General features: G+C 39.9%; 1 long non-coding RNA gene across 1 annotated transcript in view; it reads right to left on the reverse strand.

The window, feature by feature from the left end:
• Positions 1 to 831: 831 nt before the first annotated feature.
• The window catches only part of LOC130290291 (uncharacterized), a 61557-nt gene continuing 40631 nt past the window's right edge, over positions 832 to 21757 (reverse strand). Inside the window, exons 3-4 of the long non-coding RNA XR_008847556.1 lie at positions 1835 to 1876; positions 832 to 1393 (exon numbers count right to left, since the gene is read on the reverse strand). This is a non-coding gene — a long non-coding RNA (uncharacterized LOC130290291). The remainder of the gene's footprint in view (positions 1394 to 1834; positions 1877 to 21757) is intronic.

Raw genomic sequence — 21757 nt, forward strand, 5'->3', positions numbered from 1 at the left:
CACAGACTTTGGTCTCCTGCTGGACTGGAAGGAGACTAAACTCAGAAAGTGCAGTCTGGCCATAGGCAGTGAATAGCACTCGCTCTCTGCTGTGTATGAAATGTTTACTTGCTGTCCTATTCAATAGCGTTGTATACAGAGAAAACTTTTTTTTACATTTGGAAAACTATGCCTGATGTATGTATGCTAAGTGGCATCCATCATAATTATACATCGAATATGTTGGGGAATTACTCCAACATATACGGTACTTGTAATGAAGGCTGCAGTGTGAATGCTGTAATGTGTGAAAAAAAGATAATCCAGAATTCCCTACTAGAGTATATTGAAATTCAGTCAACCGCTTAATAAAAATTTAGAGAACTGCTTATAATACACTTACTTAAAATAATGAAGTATCTTACAATGAAGAGCTTTCATTTATTATACTTTTCCTATTCTTTGTACTTTGATTTTTACTTAGTATTGTATTATTAGAAATTACAAGGCAATCGGCATCATTCATGTGCAAATTAGACTGAATATTCCGTCAATAAACCACTTATGATTTGGCCTTTATTTACTGGCTGGATTGCAAAACTGTAGCAACAGAAATGTTCTTGGCACATACTGCAGGAAGCCGGATGTACCCTAGCCAGCTTGTTTCTCCACTGCATGATATAAAACAAATAACACTGCTTCCTACCTGCCGTAACACATGCACATTTATCATGACATCACAGAGCAGTAAATGGGTATAAATCATTCAATTAACTAATTCATCTTAATTTACTTACAAAGCATATGCTGCATGTTCCACAAAGAAATGTATGGTAAAATCTAAGTCAATTTGGTTACAGAGGGATCTAAGGACATGAAACATGAAAAACAGGGGAAAGACTGGCTGGAACATAGAATGGAAAATCGGAATGTTTAATAGTAATTTTACAATTAGGAGTTAACAGGTTGTTAATAAGTACAGAAGTACTCAGTGACCCAGAATCCCCACTTGCAATAGTATCCTCAACACAAATAAAGCATTCTGTGTACAGAAGATAAGGAGGAAGCAAGATATATATGGAGCTGCCAGGTATAACTGCCTCCTTTCTTCTGGGAAGGCTTTCTACAGGAAAGTTTTAAAGTAAGTTTGAGTGAATTAGAGAAGGCACTATGCATTACAGTAGAGAGCATTGTACGCACGCCAAACACACTTTTCTATCTTGCAGTCTAATGCATGGATCAGGGTGTAAGTCTTCACTCCAAGGAACATGTTTCCAATGCTCCAGAGTCCAGCGGCGGAGTGCTTTTCACCACTATTGCCAACGGTTAGCTTTGTACATGGTGATCTTAGAGTTGCCTGCTGTTCCTGATCATAGAAACCCATTTCATGAGTTTCCTGAAGGGATATAGAACTCTGTAGTGGATGAAGCAGCTACAATAATACCCATGGTTTTGCAATGTTAAACAAGCAATTAGGTGTGATGTTCACATTTTCCAATTCCTCAGGACGACAGGCCTGTTTGATCCTTCAACAGATGATCTTAAAATTTGGGGAATATCGTAAAAACAATGTGAGGATGGTTAAAGGATATATAGTCCCTGGGTAACTTGGTACCCAGATAACTTGGATTAGGTAACAAATAAACACATATTTTCATCTGTTACTGTGGGCATATTTTATATTAGCTGAGAAAAGGATTTATATTATGAAGGCAATCACTGTCTATATGTCTTATTAAGACTTATGATAAGTGAACAAAAATGGCTGCCAGTGTGGGACCTTCTACTATGAGTCATAGTGGACAGCCACTCTTTGATTAGTTATGCAGAATTGTCTTATGTGAAATGTACATACCTATCCAAAACCCGGAAGTGCTGCACAGCGAGACTGGGAGTTCTGTAAGAATAGAGGGACAAGAGCATAGGATATTTTTAGGATATTTTTATTTAGCACCTGCCTAAGTATAGTAAAAAAAAAAAAAATGAAATACTTCTTTAAGGCCACACTTATAAAACATTTCAAGTCAATGGTATATGTTGAGAAATCATCAAAAAGGTATTCCAATGTATACTGCATCATACTTCCATCTCATCCATTGACTTTAATAAACATAGTTTACTAGTCAAAACAAAGGATGGTGGGGTCCACTTCACAGAAAAGATTAAAACATAACTTTTACTGCTTGAGGTTAAAACATGGAAATGAAAAAACAGACAAAACCTATAGGTCAATTAAAAACAAAACACCGTTTTGTATTTAATTGACCTATAGGTTTTGTCTGAACCGCAGTCCTGTTCATTGATGTCCGCACTGGGTGGTGAGCTGAACTACATTTTCCTTTTTCTATAGTTTACTAGTAGTGACTTTGTTCAGGTTGTTTCTTGAACGTATACCATATATACTTGAGTATTAGCCATTCCGAATACAAGCCGAGGCCCCTAATTTCACCCCAAGAACCCAGAAAACCTGTTGACTCGAGTATAAGCCTAGGGTGGGAAATATACCATCCCCCCCCTGTCATCATCCCCCCCCCCCCCCCCGTCATCATCCCGCCCTCCTCTGTCATCATCCCGACTCCCATTTTCATTCTCCAGACCCCCCCTCATCCCTCCTGTCATCATCCAGACCCCCCTCATCCCCCCATCATACAGATCCCCCTTGCCCCCATATCATTATCCTGATCCCCCTAATACCCCCCTGTCATCATCCAGACCCCCCCTCTCTTGTTCTCTACTCACCTCCCCAGTTGTAGCTCTGTCGGTCCTTCCCTAGCAGCCATCCAACATTGCTGCAGGGACCGTCTGACTTCTAGTGGGGAGGGTGAGCCAGTTTGGACCATCCATCTTGACCGAGAGGCCCTCTTCTCCACTGCGGGCTGGCCCCAGACTAGTGGCGCTGCATTGACGCAGCCACGTAGGGATGCCCCTGACGTCACAGACGTCTGCTGCGCACGGACGTCCCTGCACGGCGGCATCAATGCAGCATCACTAGTCCAGGGCCGGCCCTGAGCGGAGAAGAGAGCCTTCTGGTCAAGATGGATGGCCCGGACCGGCTCACCCTCCCCACTGGAAGTCGGACTGTCCCTGCAGCATAGATCCCCTCACCACCCCCACCGGTATGCCTGTGATTTTTTATAAATTTTTTCCCATCACTCAAGTATAAACTGAGGGGGACATTTTCGGCATGAAACATTGTGCTGAAAAACTTGGCTTATACTCGAGTATATACAGTACTTTATTTTTTTTGCAGGAATCATTAAATATATGTACTGTACTAGCAACATAGCACCAAAATGTTATGTGAACAGGGCCCAAATAGTTTTGTTTATGATACTTTTGTCTTCAAATATGTTAGGTACTGTGGACAATTTTTAGGGCTTTAAGACTAAACATATACAGTGGTAAAGTATTTAGTATTTAGTCAGCCACCAATTATGCAAGTTCTCTCACTTAAAAAGATGAGAGAGGCCTGTAATTTTCATTATAGGTATACCTCAACTATGAGAGACATAATGAGAAAAAAAATCCATAAAATCAAATTACCTGATTTTTTAAGAATTTATTTGCAAATTATGGTGTAAAATAAGTATTTGGTCACCTACAAACAAGCAAGATTTCTGGCTCTCACAGACCTGTAACTTCTTCATTAAGAGTCTCCTCTGTCCTCCACTCATTACTGTATTGATGGCACCTGTTTGAACAAGTTATCAGTTTAAAAGACACTCCGAAATCCATTATGGCCAAGACCAAAGAGCTGTCGAACGACATCAGAAACAAAATTGTAGACCTGCACCAGGATGGGAAGACTGAATCTGCAATAGGCAAGCAGCTTGGTGCGAAGAAATCAATTGTTGGAGCAATTATTAGAAAATGGAAGACATACAAGACCACTGATAATCTCCCTCGATCATGGGCTCAATGCAAGATCTCACCCCGTAGTGTCAAAATGATCACAAGAACGGTCAGCAAAAATCCCAGAACCACATAGGGGGACCTAGTGAATGACCTGCAGAAAGCTGGGACCAAAGTAAAAAAGGCTCCCATCAGTAACACACTACAACGCCAGGGACTCAAATCATGCAGTGCTAGACGTGTTCCCCTGCTTAAGCCAGTACATGTCCGGGCCCGTCTGAAGTTTGCAATAGAGCATTTGGATGATCCAGAAGAGGATTGGGAGAATGTCATATGGTCAGATGAAACCAAAGTAGAACTTTTTGGTAAAAACTCAACTCGTCGTGTTTGGAGGAGATAGAATGCTGATTTGCATCCAAAGAACACCATCCCTACTGTGATTCATGGGGGTGGAAACATCATGCTTTGGGGCTGATTTTCTGCTAAGGGGCCAGGATGACTCATCCGTGTAAAGGAAAGAATGAATGGGGCCATGTATCGTGAGATTTTGAGTGAAAACCTACTTCCAATAGCAAGGGCTTTGAAGATGAAATGTGGCTGGGTCTTTCAGCATGGTAATGATCCCAAACACACCACCTGGGCAACGAAGGAGTGGCTTCATAAGAAGCATTTCAGCGTCCTGGAGTGGCCTAGCAAGTCTCCAGATCTCCACCCCAAAGAAAACCCTTGGAGGAAGTTGTAAGTCCGTGTTGCCCAGCGACAGCCCCAAAACATCTCTGCTCTAGAGGAGATCTGTATGGAGGGATGGGCCAATATACCAGCAACAGTATGTGAAAACCTTGTGAAGACTTACAGAACATGTTTGACCTCTGTCATTGCCAACAAAGGGTATACCCAGCATCATCAGAGGACTGTACCCTAAAAACACCACACTACACTACACTAACACAAAATAAAAAGGAAAACACTACATATACACATACCCCTACACATTGTCCCCCCCCCCCCACCCTCCCCCCAATAATGAGTGCATCTGGGACAGCACGATTTCTAAAATGGAGCCTCCAGCTATTGCAAAACAACAACTCCCAATGTTGCTGGACAGCTATTGACTGTCCAGACATGCTCGGAGTTTTGCAACAGCTGGAGGCAACCTGTTTGGGAAACACTGCCGTAGGGTAATTTTGGTATCGGAGGAAAGTGTAATTCTTGCACCCAGGTCCGCCCCTGTGCAAATCCCTAATTCAGGCCTCAAATACGCATGGCGCTCTCTCACTTGAGAGCCGTGTTGTATTTCAAAGTAACAGCTTAGGGCCACATATGGGGTATTTCCGTACTCGGGAGAAATTGTCCTTTAGATAGGGGATAAGATGTCTAGGGGCGGAGTACCCCTTTAAACTTTAAACATGACTATGGGATTCTACTAGGGAAATCATGTTTTATAATAAATGCCCCTTCCTGGATCCTCCCACTGCCCTATCTTCAGCAGCAGATTAGCACACAAACTGTTCAATACAGTAGACTGTTGGCTTCCCAGCCAGTAGTCCTGCGGTAATGACATGTATGTTGCCTTTCTTTTCTTCAAGGAATGTATAAAATACATTTGCATATTAATACAGAGGAGTCTGGGAGTCGGAGTTGGAAGTACAGAAAACTCCGGAGTCGGAGTCAGAGTCGGAACATTTATTTACCGACTCCACAGTCCTGATGATGGCCACCACGCCCCCTCCCATAGACTTGTATTGAGGGGGCGGGCCGTTACATCATGAGGAGGCGGAGCCGTGACGTAACGATGCTCCGGCCCCTGCATTGCCCGTCATTAGGCACAGAGCGAGTCTGCTCTGTGAAGTAATGATAGCAGGGTGGTGCAGACTAGATCTCGGGGGTTCCCAGCGGCGGGATCCCGGCGATCTGACATGCCAAAGCCAGAAGGAACAGGAAATATAAAGGAAGGATATATAGTTCTCCTTCCTGCTTCACTTATTTCTTTGGCTCAAAAAGACAAAATTAAAGACTGATATAAAAATAACCACAAAAAGTTGCGTATAAAACCATCCTTAACACTTTCACACAAATGGGCATACAATCAAAAGACTGCTCATACAAGTCTCCTTGGGGGACTTAATAATTGTGAAAAAAAAGTAAAAAAGAAAAAATATTTGTAAAAATATAATAAAAAATCCCCCTATATTAAAAATTCTTATCACCACCTCAAAGAAAAAAACCATGAAAACAAAAAATGAAAAACATATTTTATTGATCTCATACAGTGAATGGGGTAAATAGAAAAAAAAATGCTCAAGTTGCATTTTTTGTCACATCACTTCCTAGAAAAAAATGTAATAAAAGGAGATCATATACATCAAGATATTGCCATTAGAAATTACAGATCACAATGCAAAAAATGAGCCTTCATATAGCTTGGTTGATGGGAAAAAAAAATATTCATTTTCAAAATTGTGTTTTTTTTTACATAATATTTTTTCCAAATTCAAAGCATATTATATGGCAAAATTAAAGGAGAAAAGCGGGAGAAATCTTTTAAGTTCCCATGTGCCTGGGCTGCAAAAACGAAAAAGCCGGCGCTGCTAGGCTCCCCACTTCTTAGGCTCGAAACATCACACTGTGGTCAGCGTATTGCAGGCCGCATTGATTTCCCGCCTTGGCCGGTGATAAGCTGAGCGCACTGTCATGTAAGGAGCCGGCCCGAGCTCCTTACATGACAATTTGCTCAGCCTATCACCGGCCGAGGCGGGACATCGCTGCAGCCGGTGATACGGGATACAGGATGCCGATACCGGAGCAATGGGGGAACGTAGCAAGGTGAGTTAAAGGGGTACTCCACTGGAAAACATTCTTTTTTAAATCAACTGGTGCCAGATTTGTAAATTACTTCTATTAAAAAATCTTTACCCTTCCAGTACTTTTAAGCATCTGTATGCTACAGAGAAAATTCTTTTCTATTTGAATTTCTTTGTTGTCTTGCCCACGGTGCTCTTTGCTGACACCTGATGCCCAAATCAGGAACTGTCCAGAGCAGCACAGGTTTGCTATGGGGATTTTCTCCTGCTCTGGACAGTTCCTGATACGGGCATCAGGTGTCAGCAGAGCACTGTGGACAAGACAAAAAATAAATTAAAAAAGAAAATAATTCCCTCTGTAGCATACAGCTGCTAAAAAGTACTGGAAGAGTAAAGTAATTTACAAATCTGTTTAACTTTCTGGCACCAGTTTATTTAAAAAGTAGATTCAAAAGTAGATTTAAAGTACCCCTTTAATGTGTTTTTTTTTTTTTTTTTTTAGTTTTTGCAGCCCAGGCCCAGGGGAACTGAAATGATTTCTGCTGCATTTCTCCTTTAAAGGGTTTATCCAGGAATAGAAAAAACAGAAATAGAATAGAATAGAATAGAAAAATGTATTTCAAAAACAGCTCCAAAAGTTGTGAGTGGTATTACAACTTTGCTCCATTCAAAGCTCTGTTTTTCTATTTCTGGATAACCCCTTTAAAAGAAGAGTTACGGTATTCTAAAATACAATCAAAAAGCCTTCATATGACTCTTTATATGGGAAAAATAAAACAGTTATGGTTATCAAAATGCGAAATGGAAAAAAATTTGATATTTTCTTCCTTCTTAATGGACCTTATCATTTTAAATAAAACTATTTTGTCTTGAAGTACAGTTATGTCAGAAAGCAATAGTATTCTCCCATTTGTCTGACATGACCAGATGTAGAAGAGATCTTAAAAAAGAGAAGGTGTCAACTGAACTTTACACATGAGGTCGCTTTACAATTGCACAATTTGACAAGTCCGCTCCTATTTAAACAACAGCCCATATGGGATAATCCATTATAAACAGTTTTCGGACGAGTTTCACTTAAAGTGTTCAAGTCATTTCACACTATTGCAAATTCAATCAGCAATGAGCATGTAAACAGCATCAGTGGAAAAGTATATAAGGCAGATAAGAATAATAAACAGCACAAAACAGTAGGAACAAGAATCAAATTTATGAAATATCAGCATTAAATTGTTATATTTAATGCTACAATAAGTTTACATTGCTACCAAGTTCATTACTATGTTTAGTACTACAAGTTTGTGGACGATTGTTGTATAAATGCTTCAATATAACAACATATGAAATTTTGAAATCCTTTATGTAATTTTCCATGGCTCTCACCTACATTCGGTAGCCAAACCTAAATGGACACTAGAGATAACATCAATTTGTGCTTTTTCATTTCCAATGTTATCCTAAAAGTATTGCATTTTGTAGGCCCCCTCTACACCAAACTCTGCAAACCATTTCAGTATATATCTCTAGAGGACAATTGTCATGCTAATATAGGGAAAAAATACTCTAAAGATAGGTTCAGACGGCCAGATCCACAGCGTATTTTACACTGTGGATCCGATGCCTATGGACCCCTGCAGGGTGACTCAAATGTGCCTGCTTGGAGCAGCAATATGCCGCTATGAGCAGACACACTGCTGCGATAAGCGAGTTGCTGCGCATGCACGGTGTACTCGCACTCATTGCAGCCACTCCCCCTGCTCCCTGAGCTAGGCCGAGAGCAGCAGCGATGTGCAAGCATACAGCACATGCACGCGGCAACTTAAACATTGCAGCAGTGTGTCTGCTCATAGCGGCATATTGCTGCTCCCAGCAGGCACATCTGAGTCACCCTGCAGGGTTCCATTGGCGGCGGATTGACAGCATAAAATACGCTGTAGATCCGCTTGTCTGAACGTACCCTAAGGGTACGTTCACATGTACACGATCTGCTGCATATTTTGTGCAGATGATTTTGCTACCCATTAACTTCAAACAGCAAAAATATGTAGCAGATCCTGTATGTGGGAACGTACCCTAAGGCTAGGTTTACACACAGGTTTTTACTGGTGTTTTTGGGGGGAAAATGCCACTGAAGTTGTTGAGTCAGAAGTGGATCCAGTAGAAAGGAGAAGTATAAGTCCTTTCTTTATATTTCCCATTCCATTTGAATACACTCCTGTCTTTGGCTCAAAAACTGCAGAGGCAGCTTTCCAAAAAAAACACCAGTGTGTAAACCTATTGTTCCCACAAGGTTAAAACACTCAATTGTACAGAAAATTTGTGCAGAATGAACATTTTACTTTGTTGGAACTAATGGACAATTTCTTAAAAATAAAATACAGCCCTACACCCATGAAAAAAAGGCCACAAAAAAGCTGCATTCTCCCACAAAATAGCATCTATAAGTATAGGTGTTTTTATGTGGTGTTTTTTTTTTTTTATCTCTCCAGTGATTCTTTTATCATGTGATTTAAAGGGGTACTCCGGTGTAAAACTTTTTTTTTTTAAATCAACTGGTGCCAGAAAGTTAAACAGATTTGTATATTACTTCTATAAAAAAAATCTTAATCCTTCCAGTACTTATTGGCTGCTGAATACTACAGAGGAAATTCTTTTCTTTTTGGAACACAGAGCTCTCTGCTGACATCACGAGCACAGTGCTCTCTGCTGACATCTCTGTCCATTTTAGGAACTGTCCAGAGCAGCATATGTTTGCTATGGGGATTTTCTCCTACTCTGGACAGTTCTTAAAATGAACAGAGATGTCAGCAGAGAGCACTGTGCTTGTGATGTCAGCAGAGAGCTCTGTGTTCCAAAAAGAAAATAATTTCCTCTGTAGTACTCAGCAGCTAATAAGTACTGGAAGGACTAAGATTTTTTAATAGATGTAATTTACAAATCTGTTTAACTTTCTGGCACCAGTTTATTTAAAAAAAAAAAACGGAGTACCCTTTAACCCCTTAAGGACCAAGGACATACCGGTACGTCCTGAGTCCTCTCCCTTACTATAACGCAGGGGTCATAGCGGGTCGGGCCTCCCCCTTTTCCCAATTCTAAATAAACATATGTGGTATTTCCGCCTGTGGAAATGTCCAAATTATAAAAATATATTGTTAATTAAACCGCACGGTCAATGGCGTACGTTCAAAAAAATTCCAAAGTCCAAAATAGTGTATTTTTGGTCACTTTTTATATCATGAAAAAATGAATAAAAACTATCAAAAAGTCCAATCAATACAAAAATGGTACCAATAAAAACTTCAGATCACTGCGCAAAAAATGACCCCTCATGCCGCCCCATACGCAAAAAATAAAAAAGTTATAGGGGTCAGAAGATGACAATTTTAAACATATAAATTTTCCTGCATGCAGTTATGATTTTTTCCAGAGGTACGACAAAATCAAACCTATATATATAAGTAGGGTACCATTTTAATCTTATGGGTCTATAGAATAAAGATAAGGTGTCATTTTTACCAAAAAATGTACTGCGTAGAAACGGAAGCCCCCAAATTATGATTTTTTAAAGGTAAGGAGGAAAAAATGAAAGCGCAAAAACGGAAAAACCCCTGGTTCTTAAGGGGTTAAGGATTTTTATCTATAAAAGAATATATGCCAACAGTCATGCATTTTTTCCTGGCATTTGGCTTTTTTTTTTTTTTTTTTTTTAAACTATGAGAGTCAATGAGAGGAAATTGTCACAAAATCAGGAAAAAAGCTGCAAAGTCAGAGTATGCTGCGATTTTGAAACATGTCAACGAGCCAAAAAGCACCACAAAAGTCTTGAAGACAAACAAAATGTCAACAAAAACATCATGTAGGTATGGTGTATTATATTTCCCTATTGACTCCCAGCTAACATGATTCTAGCCTTAAAGGGGTACTCCGGTGAAAACCTTTTTTCTTTTAAATCAACTGGTGGCAGAAAGTTAAAACAGATTTTTACATTACTTCTATTAAAAAAATCTTAATCCTTCCTGTACTTATTAGCTGCTGAATACTACAGAGGAAATTCTTTTCTTTTTGGAATGCTCTCTGATCACGAGCACACTGCTCTCTGCTGACATTATAATAATAATGAGTCTTTATTTATTGTTGTCCTTAGTGGGATTTGAACCCAAGGCAACAGTGCTAACCACTAAGCCACCATGCTGCCCTTAGCATACATCTGCTATGCACAGTTGCTAAAATGGACAGAGATGTCAGCAGAGAGCACTGTGCTCGTGATCTCATCAGTGTTCCAAAAAGAAAGGAATATGTTTAACTTTCTGGCACCAGTTGATTTAAAAGAAAAAAGGTTTTCACTGGAGTACCCCTTTAAAGTCTATTCACACTTCTGAAATTCATAAGTGTGAATGGGAGTGAGGAATCCCATAGAAGTCTATGGGCTTTAATTTGAGGCGCAGGGGTGTGGAAATTTAATAAAAAACTACTTGTCCACGGTACTAAAATGGAGCAAAATCTACTTGTCCCTCATGACGATCCACTTGTCCTGGCGTTTTTTCCTCCTTGCCCTATTATAGCCATAACTAACTACTATAATGATACCTTTTAATTTTTCCATAACATATTCCCCCGAAATTGAAATTGTAAGTGAAATTGAAATAGTAAAAGAAAATTTAGCAGATTTGGTGGTTTTCTTTTCTACACCATTTACCTTGTGGTTAAGCTAACATGTTGTTTTGATACTTTAACCCCTTAACGACGCAGGACGTATATTTACGTCCTGCGCCGGCTCCTGCCATATGAAGCGGGATCGCGCCGCGATCCCGCATCATATCGCGTCGGTCCCGGCGCTCATCAACGGCCGGGACCCGCGGCTAATACCACACATCGCCGATCGCGGCGATGTGTGGTATTAACCCTTTAGAAGCGGCGGTCATAGCTGACCGCCGCTTCTAAATCGAAACTGAAAGTGACCCGGCTGCTCAGTCGGGCTGTTGGGGACCGCCGCGGTGAAATCGCGGCGTCCCGAACAGCTGACCGGACACCGGGAGGGCCCTTACCTGCCTCCTCGGTGTCCGATCGGCGAATGACTGCTCCGTGCCTGAGATCCAGGCAGGAGAAGTCAAGCGCCGATAACACTGATCACAGGCGTGTTAATACACGCCTGTGATCTGTGTAGAAGATCAGTGTGTGCAGTGTTATAGGTCCCTATGGGACCTATAACACTGCAAAAAATTTTTTTTTTAAAAGTGTTAATAAAGGTCATTTAACCCCTTCCCTAATAAAAGTTTGAATCACCCCCCTTTTCCCATAAAAAAAATAAAACAGTGTAAAAAAAAATAAAAATAAACATATGTGGTATCGCCGCGTGCGTAAATGTCCGAACTATAAAATATATCATTAATTAAACCGCACGTCAATGGCGTGCGCGCAAAAAAATTCCAAAGTCCAAAAAAGCGTATTTTGGTCACTTTTTATACCATTAAAAAATGAATAAAAAGTGATCAAAAAGTCCGATCAAAACAAAAATCATACCGATAAAAACTTCAGATCACGGCGCAAAAAATGAGTCCTCATACCGCCCTGTACGTGGAAAAATAAAAAAGTTATAGGGGTCAGAAGATGACATTTTTAAACGTATAAATTTTCCTGCATATAGTTATGATTTTTTCCAGAAGTGCGACAAAATCAAACCTATATAAGTAGGGTATCATTTTAACCGTATGGACCGACAGAATAATGATAAGGCATAATTTTTACCGAAATATGCACTGCGTAGAAACGGAGGCCCCCAAAAATAACAAAATTGCGTTTTTTCTTCGATTTTGTCGCACAATGATTTTTTTTTTCGTTTCGCCATGCATTTTTGGGTAAAATGACTAATTTCACTGCAAAGTAGAATTGGCGACGCAAAAAATAAGCCATAATATGGATTTTTAGGTGGAAAATTGAAAGGGTTATGATTTTTAAAAGGTAAGGAGCAAAAACGAAAGTGCAAACACTGAAAAACCCTGAGTCCTTAAGGGGTTAAACCAGCCTGATTGCAGCAATACCAGATTTGTATAGTTTCCATCATGTTTTACTAATAAAATAAAAAATCTGAATTTTTTTAATTAATTTTTTTTATTGCAATTTTCTGATCCATGTAGCTTTAGAAAAAAAAAATTTGCATACCAGGCTGTATGAGGGCTAATTTTTTGCGCCATAATCTGTTTTTTGTATCAGTACCATTTTGGTATTGATCTGACCTTTTAACCCCTTAAGGACTCTTGGTTTTTCCGTTTTTGCATTTTCGTTTTTTTCTCCTTACCTTTAAAAAATCATAACTCTTTCAATTTTGCACCTAAAAATCCATATGATGGCTTATTTTTTGCTCCACCAATTCTACTTTGTAATGACATCAGTCATTTTACCCAAAAATCTACGGCGAAACGGAAAAAAAAATCATTATGAGACAAAACTGAAAAAAAAAAACGCCATTTTGTAACTTTTGGGGGCTTCCGTTTCTACACAGTTCTCTTTATTCTGTAGGTCCATACAATTAAAATGATACCCTAGTTATGTAGGTTTGATTTTGTATTACATCATAACTACATGAAGGAAAATGTATATGTTTAAAATTGTCATCTTCTGACCCCTATAACTTTTTTATTTTTCTGCGTATGGGGCGGTATGAGGGCTCATTTTTTGTGCCGTGATCTGAAGTTTTTATTGGTACCATTTTTGTATTGATCGGACTTATTGATCACTTTTTATTCATTTTTTCATGATATAAAAAGTGACAAAAAATACATTATTTTATACTTTTGAATTTTTTTTGCGCATACGCTATTGACCGTGCGGTTTAACTAATGATATATTTTTATAATTCGGACATTTACGCACGCGGTGATACCACATATGTTTATTTTTATTTACACTGTTTTTTTTATGGGAAAAGGAGGGTGATTTTGACTTTTATTAGGGAAAGGGTTAAATCACATTTATTAACTTTTTTTTTTTTTTTACACTTTTTTTGTTTGCCTTGTTATAGCTCCCATAGGGGGCTATAACACTGCACACACTGATCTTATACACTGATCACTGCAAAGCCTTAGCTTATATCGCAGGAGCCGGCCAAGGACGTAAATATACGTCCTTGGTCGTTAAGGGGTTAAACATTTTTTTTCACACTTTATTAGTCCCTTAGGGGACCTTTAGGAGGAATCTAAAGGGTTAATAGTGGCGATCTAAAGGGTTAATAGTCAGCTGCGGCGATCGCCACATGCTGGCTATTTGGGGCGGCTCCCAGCTACTAAAAACAGCCAGGGGCTGCAGAGTACGGAGCGGGCTGGAGTCGGGAGCCCGCTCCATACTCCCCTGTGAGCGCCGCCATGCTTGTCGGGGGCTTTCAGCTCCGGAAGCAGGGCTAAGGACCTAAAAAATTGCATGTCCCGGGCGTCAGGCGATACAAATTCCTCATCCCCAAGGCAGAATTCCGCAATAAAAATTCTGCCTTGTGAATAGACCCTTATACTAGGAATCTTCTCCCTGGACTTGCAAAACCCAGATTAATACATCAGACTAATGAACGATGTAGAATAAGGTTCACTCAATAAAACACATATCTATTTCTTCAAAGTACAGTACATTGCCAATGTGCTTTATACTGATGCAACTGGCACTGTGCATATTTGTTGAGTGAAGTTCCTAAACCATGGAGACCCAATCCATATCACAGTGCTCTCTGTTTCTACTTCTATTTGTGTCAGGAACTGTCCAGAGCAGTCTGGACAGTTCCAGAAATGGACAGAGGGGGAAGCAGAGAGCACTATGTTCAGTCTAGAAAGAACTACACAACTTCCTCTGTATACAGCAGCTGATAAATACTGGAAGGAGATTTTTTAGCCAAACTCAGTTGATCCAGCAGGAAAATGGTATAAATGAGTCTTGTACATCTCTCATTCTTTTTTAATTCACTCCCAACTTTAAAAAAAAGCATCAAAACCTTCTACAAAAGCTGCACATGTGATTCCAGCCTAACAGATCAAGCAACTAGATAATAATGGGTCAGGGAGCCAATGGTTACATGTAGATTCACGGGTATTATCTAGCTTTGAACTCTGGCATGATCCTGTGATGATAAATCAGAATACGAGGTCACTGTGGGAGGAAGTCTATGAGCCACTGGGTTTTCACATGTCATGACGCTGGAGGTCACAGAGGGAGCAATGAGTTAACTCACACTCACTGACACAAGAAAAGATGTTTGAGAAGGGAAAATAGTTGAAAAAAGACAAAAAGAGTAGTCAATGGCAGACAATGAGGGAATGACAATGGGTAGATCTGTGTATTTCTTTTATGGCCACATATGTTGGCATGCTGGAGAACAAATCACTAGCTACACCAAGGAGGATGTAAAGAAGCAGGGGCTGAAGTACAGCTTATATCATTATGGCTTCATTGATATAAACTACAAGTGCACATCTTTTTATCAGACAATCAAAAAAATAATAATATAAGTAACAGCAACCATACATAAATTTGAGGACAACTGTTAATTGTTGTACTTACCAATCTGACCACTATTGGAAATTGAAAACAGAAAAAATGGAGCTCAAAGTCTTATATGCACACTGACAACCATAACAACCAATCAGATTGCTTCTTTCATTTTTAATGAGGCCTCTGAGAAATGAAAGAAGCGATCTGATTGGTTGCTGTGGGCAACTGGTCAACTTTTCATCTGCACAGGTTTTGATAAATCTCCACTATACTGTCTCTGACCACTACTGGTGATATCGGATATAGTGGACGGCACTTCTGTGAATCGTGGTGGTGCGCTTGGCAAAATAATAAGTTCAATGATAAATTAAAAAAGGCCCAGCACTCACCAAGTAGCTGCTGAAAGATGAATTTATTTACATAACTGGTATCAGAAGTATGCCTTCCTCTGCTGCCATAGGCAGACTGGTGACTGGTAATTCTCACACTTATTGATCCGACTACTATTAGTAATCTCCACATTTACCGATTTAACCATTCACACTAACCAATCTGATCACCATTGGTGATTGCTCCACTTATCGATGACTGGTAGTTGCCACAATCCCTGATTTGACCATTAATGGTAATTGCCCCATTTATTGATCTGACCCCTACTGGCAATTGCTACACGGGGGGCATTTATTAAAACAATTGTGACAAAAACAATCATAAAGCCGCACAATTTTTGCACAAAAATGATGCATGTTCTTGATTGTTTTGGAGCTCTCGCCGGGTGGGTGTGGCTTATTGTGGAGGAAGCGTGGATTCGTGCGAAAGGGTAGTGGCCACTTTCGTGCCCCAAATCAGTTTATGCATTATCTCCAGAGTTAACAATCGTAAACTCTGTTTGAAATCTCCGCCAGCTCAGAACTGGTGGCGATTTCAAACAACCCAATGCGCAGGGATGTATGTAGACGTGCAAGCCTCTACGTAAATCCTACGAGTCTGTGCACTGGCGGGGTGTTCATTTAGATCGTCATCAGAGATGCTGGTCTTGATAAATGTTATGACAGCTATTGGTGGTTACTAAATTTACTGATCTGACCCCTATTGATGATTGTCACATTAACTGATCTTACCACTGTTCATTGGTCAGCGAGATAATCTTTTGTTTTTAAAATGATCAAATTTCAGATCTAAATAATTTATTGCTCAAAAACTTTCTGAAGGAGATTTATCATTCTTTTCAAACGTATGGCTTTTATATGACAATTTTTTTTTTAACTTACTTTTGCTTACATGCGACTTATTTATCAAATTGTCGCACAACCTTGATAAATAAATCACACATAAGCAAAACCCGGGAAACCCGCTTACAAAAGCATTTTTTAAAGCAGAAAAGTTTTCCCTTATGTTAATAGCCAAATTTCTTTATATACCCTTTATTACCAGTAGGGTTGCTAGAGATTGACGGGGAGGGGGGTGTACCGCATCGGGTGACACCTTGACTGGCCTGCTTGGCACTAAATAGCCGCACTCCAACTATCCAACAACAACCCATCCACCCTCCTCAGAATTAAAAAATATTAAAAACATACTATGCCGCACCATGAATATCCGTACTCTGGAGGCTTTTTTGTTTAATTTTGAGCCCGCATTTTGTGATGTTGGTGGGCGGAGTCTTGCGTTGGCACAGGCCAACAGGCACATAAACAATAGTGAAGCCACACACAAAAAAAAAAAAAAAAACGGCTCAGTATGTTACCCACCCCAAAATGTGCATGAAGCTGTATTACTATGGATGTTTCTTTTTTTAAGGAAAATTTTAGTGCCACATGTGGGTTTTTTACGTAGTCTGTAAAAATTCTTACACAATTATTTTGTGCCTTATTCTATTTTAACACAACATTGATTTTAAAATGTTGTGGGTACGCCAGCATGTACATGTTCTAAAATTAACAAGGTGTGCAGTGTGTATTTTCAACCTTAAAATTTATAGAGTTATTAGTTATATAATAAATTTTTTCTATAATGAACAATAACATTAATGGAGTAGCTTTGTTTCATGATGCAGAACAAGAACAATTGTTAAAGTGGGTGTTCATGTCCTTTTCTGCAGTTATAAGTAAAAAAAAAAAAAATACTACGAGAGCAGATTTCAGAAATGTGCTTTGGAATAAGCAAAAATCAAAAAGTCGCTGCATGTATAGAAAAGTCGCACGTGCGCAAATAGGTGCAACTTTTTTACGCAAAAAAAACTACTACGGAGCTTGATAAATCTCCTTCTCTGTGTTTCTAATCATTTCTAATAAAAATATTTATTATCAATGCCTCAGGTTGGGTAAAAGGTAAATAGTACAGTATTTGGTATAGTATTTTTGTTTTTAAGAAAAAAACTTTCTCACTTTAGCAAAATATCCTTATGTTCTGTTAGTTACTACATACACTATAATACAATACTGCAATACTATATAAGCCGTTCACTCTAATATTAGGCTTTAAAAGACTTGAAAATATGCAAAAGTTAACACTGTAAAAAAAAAAAAACATGTTGTATATATGGTTCAAATTGGTACGTTTTTAACAAATAACCCTGTCCTTACACTAGTACTAACGCTAATGTTATTGTTTTTATAACTCCTCGTCTTTAATTCTATTGATAAACAGGAGAAGCACCTTCTCCCCAACCTAAATTGGCTGCTAATGGAAACAATAGGTTGTATTTAACTGCACAGCATGGTGATAAATGGTGATAAAATAGACCTCAGGTTTATTGTCTTTTTAAGGCTTTTTTCACACTGACGTAGTGACATGGCAGTGCAACACACGCTAGGGAACCAGGGGAGAATAGCAGGAGAAAAAATATTGCAAGCGCCATCTTTTTCTTCCGCTACCCTTATTAGAAAAACAATGGCGCCCGACGGACACCAAAATAGTAAATGGGATCTGCAAAGACTCATTGTTGCCCATTGTGCCGGACGTTAAAGGAAAAAAAAAATGTTTTCCGACAGGACACAACGGCAGTGTGAAAGTAATGTATTTGCATTGAGTGGCAAGTAGTGATGTTAATGGTATTAATGTCAAAGAGCAGTCACATCACTGCTTATTTATTTACTTTTTTAAAGATGGGTGATGTGACTTGACACTTTTTATGTAGTAAGCAATGTGATCCTGGTGATGTATTCTACTTATCACATTAACACATTGGATGAGGGACCTTGGTCAACAAATTTCCCTGTGCTAGTTCAGTCTGGTTTTGCAAACAGGATTGTCAGACCTCTATATAAATTAGCATGGGTTTTGTAAACATCCAGTAAGAGGCTTAAAGCTGCTCATACACTTGAGCTAATTCCTCCTGACTCCCCTATTTACAAACATTGGGAGAGGGCAAGAAACTGCAGCCTGACCCATGTGGCAACTGATTATCTACTGTCAGTAAAACGGATGGAGCATGTTAAAATCAACATGCCCAATCCCTCTTTCCCCTGATATCTGTCAGGAGAAAGTTGTGATATCAATATACAGTAAATATTAGAAAAGCAGATTTAAAGTTTTTAAATTGTGCATTGAGCAATCTGTTGTTGAACATTGCCTACATAAAAATTATTGCCATCTATGGTAGGATCTATTTATTTTTATTTATTTATTTATATAGCGCCTACAGATTTCGCAGCGCTTAAAGGCAACTCATCCCTCTTTTGCAAATACGCATTTTATCCTACTAGAGAAGGAGGTATAAAGGACATATTCGTTTTGTATTAAAATATCTTTTTATTGTTTTTTGAAACAGTGAAATAATTAACAAGGCAAATGTTATTCATTCAAATGTGAGAACAAAACAGGGCAGTATAAAGTCAGAATATACTGACAAGAAAGCATAGCCGTAAATGAGGCATAGAGAACAAAGTTTTTTAACAATATTGCATTTGTGAGTATCGTACATCTGTTTTACCTTCAAAGATAAGGGAGGGAAACTTAAAGAGAGGAAGTGGGAAACTTAGAGAAGAGAAACCTGGGGAAGACATGTTTGTTGATAATTTCTATGGCCCACTCTAGTGCCTATAAAAAAAACTTAAATGGGCACTGTCACCAACTTTATTTTTTGATATGTTGTAGTACTTATGTACTACAACATATCTCTAATATACTTCTATTTTTTTTTTTTTCCTTAAAAAGGTTTACATTTAAAAACCGGCTACTGAAAAAGGACTGATTTTGGAGTGGCAATCAGTCCTTTTTCAGTTAGGCTGCACTCGCTCCCTGCCTGTCAGTCAGACAGGCGGGAGCGAGCGCATTGGCTCCCCGGCCACTGGCTGGGAGGCCACTCCTCCCGCACATCGCCGCCGCCTTGTTGCCGCCGCTGTCCCTGCACGCCCGCTGCCGGACTCTGCAGTAACTGCAAGTGTAATGAGGGAACGGGGTATGCGGGGCGGGGCGGGGGGGAACGGGTTAGTGCCGTAGCAGGGGGGGGGGAACGGGCTAGCAAAAAAAAAAAAAATTGGATGGTGGGAGCTACCCTTTAACCAAAGACTTTCTACGGCGAGATTCATTAAATTTTACGACCTTTACTATGATCAGAATGGCTGTCAGTGTATAACTTGAACATTTCATCTTTGAATAACCATGAGACTGTGGCCTTTTTTTTAGTTATGCCTCTTAGAAGGCGAAGAGAAAAAAATGGCATTGTCTGTGTCCTTAAGGCCAAAATGGGCTGTGGCCTAAAAGGGTTAAGGCACTTTACACAAAAAGTTATTACTATTGTTAAAAAATCATTGATGGGGATCAAAAGAAGATGTCCTTTAACCCCTTAAGGACCCAGCCATTTTACACCTTAGGACCCGGCCATTTTTTGAACATCTGACCACTGTCACTTTAAACATTAATAACTCTGGGATGCTTTTACTTATCAATCTGATTCCGAGATTGTTTTTTTGTGACATATTCTACTTTAACATAGTGGTAAAATTTTGTGGTAACTTGCATCCTTTCTTGGTGAAAAATCCCAAAATTTGATGAAAAATTAGAAAATTTAGCATTTTTCTAACTATGAAGCTCTCTGCTTGTAAGGAAAATGGATATTCAAAATATTTATTTTATTTTATTCACATATACAATATGTCTACTTTATGTTTGCATCATAAAATTGACGTGTTTTTACTTTTGGAAGACACCAGAGGGCTTCAAAGTTCAGCAGCAATTTTCCAATTTTTCACAAAATTTTCAAACTCACTATTTTTCAGGGACCAGTTCAGGTTTGAAGTGGATTTGAAGGGTCTTCATATTAGAAATACCCCACAAATGACCCCATTATAAAAACCACAGCCCCCAAAGTATTCAAAATGACATTCAGTCAGCGTTTTAACCCTTTAGGTGTTTCACAGGAATAGCAGCAAAGTGAAGGAGAAAATTCACAATCTTCATTTTTTACACTTGCATTTTCTTGTAGACCCAATTTTTGAATTTTTACAAGGGGTAAAAGGAGAAAATTTGTACTTGTATTTGTAGCCCAATTTCTCTCGAGTAAGGACATACCTCATATGTCCATGAAAAGTGTTCGGCGGGCGCAGTAGAGGGCTCAGAAGCGAAGGAGCGACAAGGGGATTTTGGAGAGTACGTTTTTCACAAATGGTTTTTGGGGGGCATGTTGCATTTAGGAAGCCCCTATGGTGCCAGAACAGCAAAAAAAAAAACACATGCCATACCATTTTGGAAACTAGACCCCATGAGGAACGTAACAAGGAATTAAGTGAGCCTTAATACCCCACAGGTGTTTCACGACTGTCACGATTCGGCAGGCTGGAGGTGGATCCTCTGTGTCAGAGAGGGATTGGCGTGGACCGTGTCGGTGGACCGGTTCTAAGTTGCTACTGGTTTTCACCAGAGCCCGCCGCAAAGCGGGATGGTCTTACAGCGGCGGTAGCAACCAGGTCGTATCCACCGGCAACGGCTCAACCTCTCTGACTGCTGAGATAGGCATGGTACAAGGGATAAGGCAAGAGCAAAGTCGGACGTAGCAGAAGGTCAGGGCAGGCAGCAAGGATCGTAGACAGGGGCAACGGCAGGAGGTCTGGAACACAGGCTAGGAACACTCAAGGAAAGGCTTTCTCTGGCACAAGGGCAACAAGATCCGGCAAGGGAGTGCAGGGGAAGTGAGGTATAAATAGGGAGTGCACAGGTGGAAACTAATCAGGGAGATTGGGCCAGGCACCATCATTGGTGCACTGGCCCTTTAAATTTCAGAGACCCGGCGCGCGCGCGCCCTAAGGAGCGGGGCCGCGCGCACAGGGACAACACAGACGGGGAACGGGTCAGGTACGGGGACCGAGATGCGCATCGCGAGCGGGCGCGTCCCGCATCGCGAATCGCATCCCGGCTGGGAGCAATATCGCAGCGCACCCGGTCAGCAGGTCTGACCGGAGCGCTGCGAATAAGAGAACGCTGCGAGCGCTTCGGGGAGGAGCGGGGACCCGGAGCGCTCGGCGTAACAACGACTTTTGCATATGTAAAAAAAATATATAAATTTTTCACTAAAATGTGTGTTTCCCCCCAAATTTCACATTTTTGCAAGGGTTAATAGCAGAAAATACCCCCCAAAATTTGTAACCCCATCTCTTCTGAGTATGCAGGTACCCCATAAGTTGGCATGAAGTGCATTACGGGTGAACTACAATGCT

The sequence above is a fragment of the Hyla sarda genome, chromosome 1 (genome assembly GCF_029499605.1).
Source record: "Hyla sarda isolate aHylSar1 chromosome 1, aHylSar1.hap1, whole genome shotgun sequence".
NCBI classification, from domain to species: Eukaryota; Metazoa; Chordata; class Amphibia; order Anura; family Hylidae; genus Hyla; species Hyla sarda.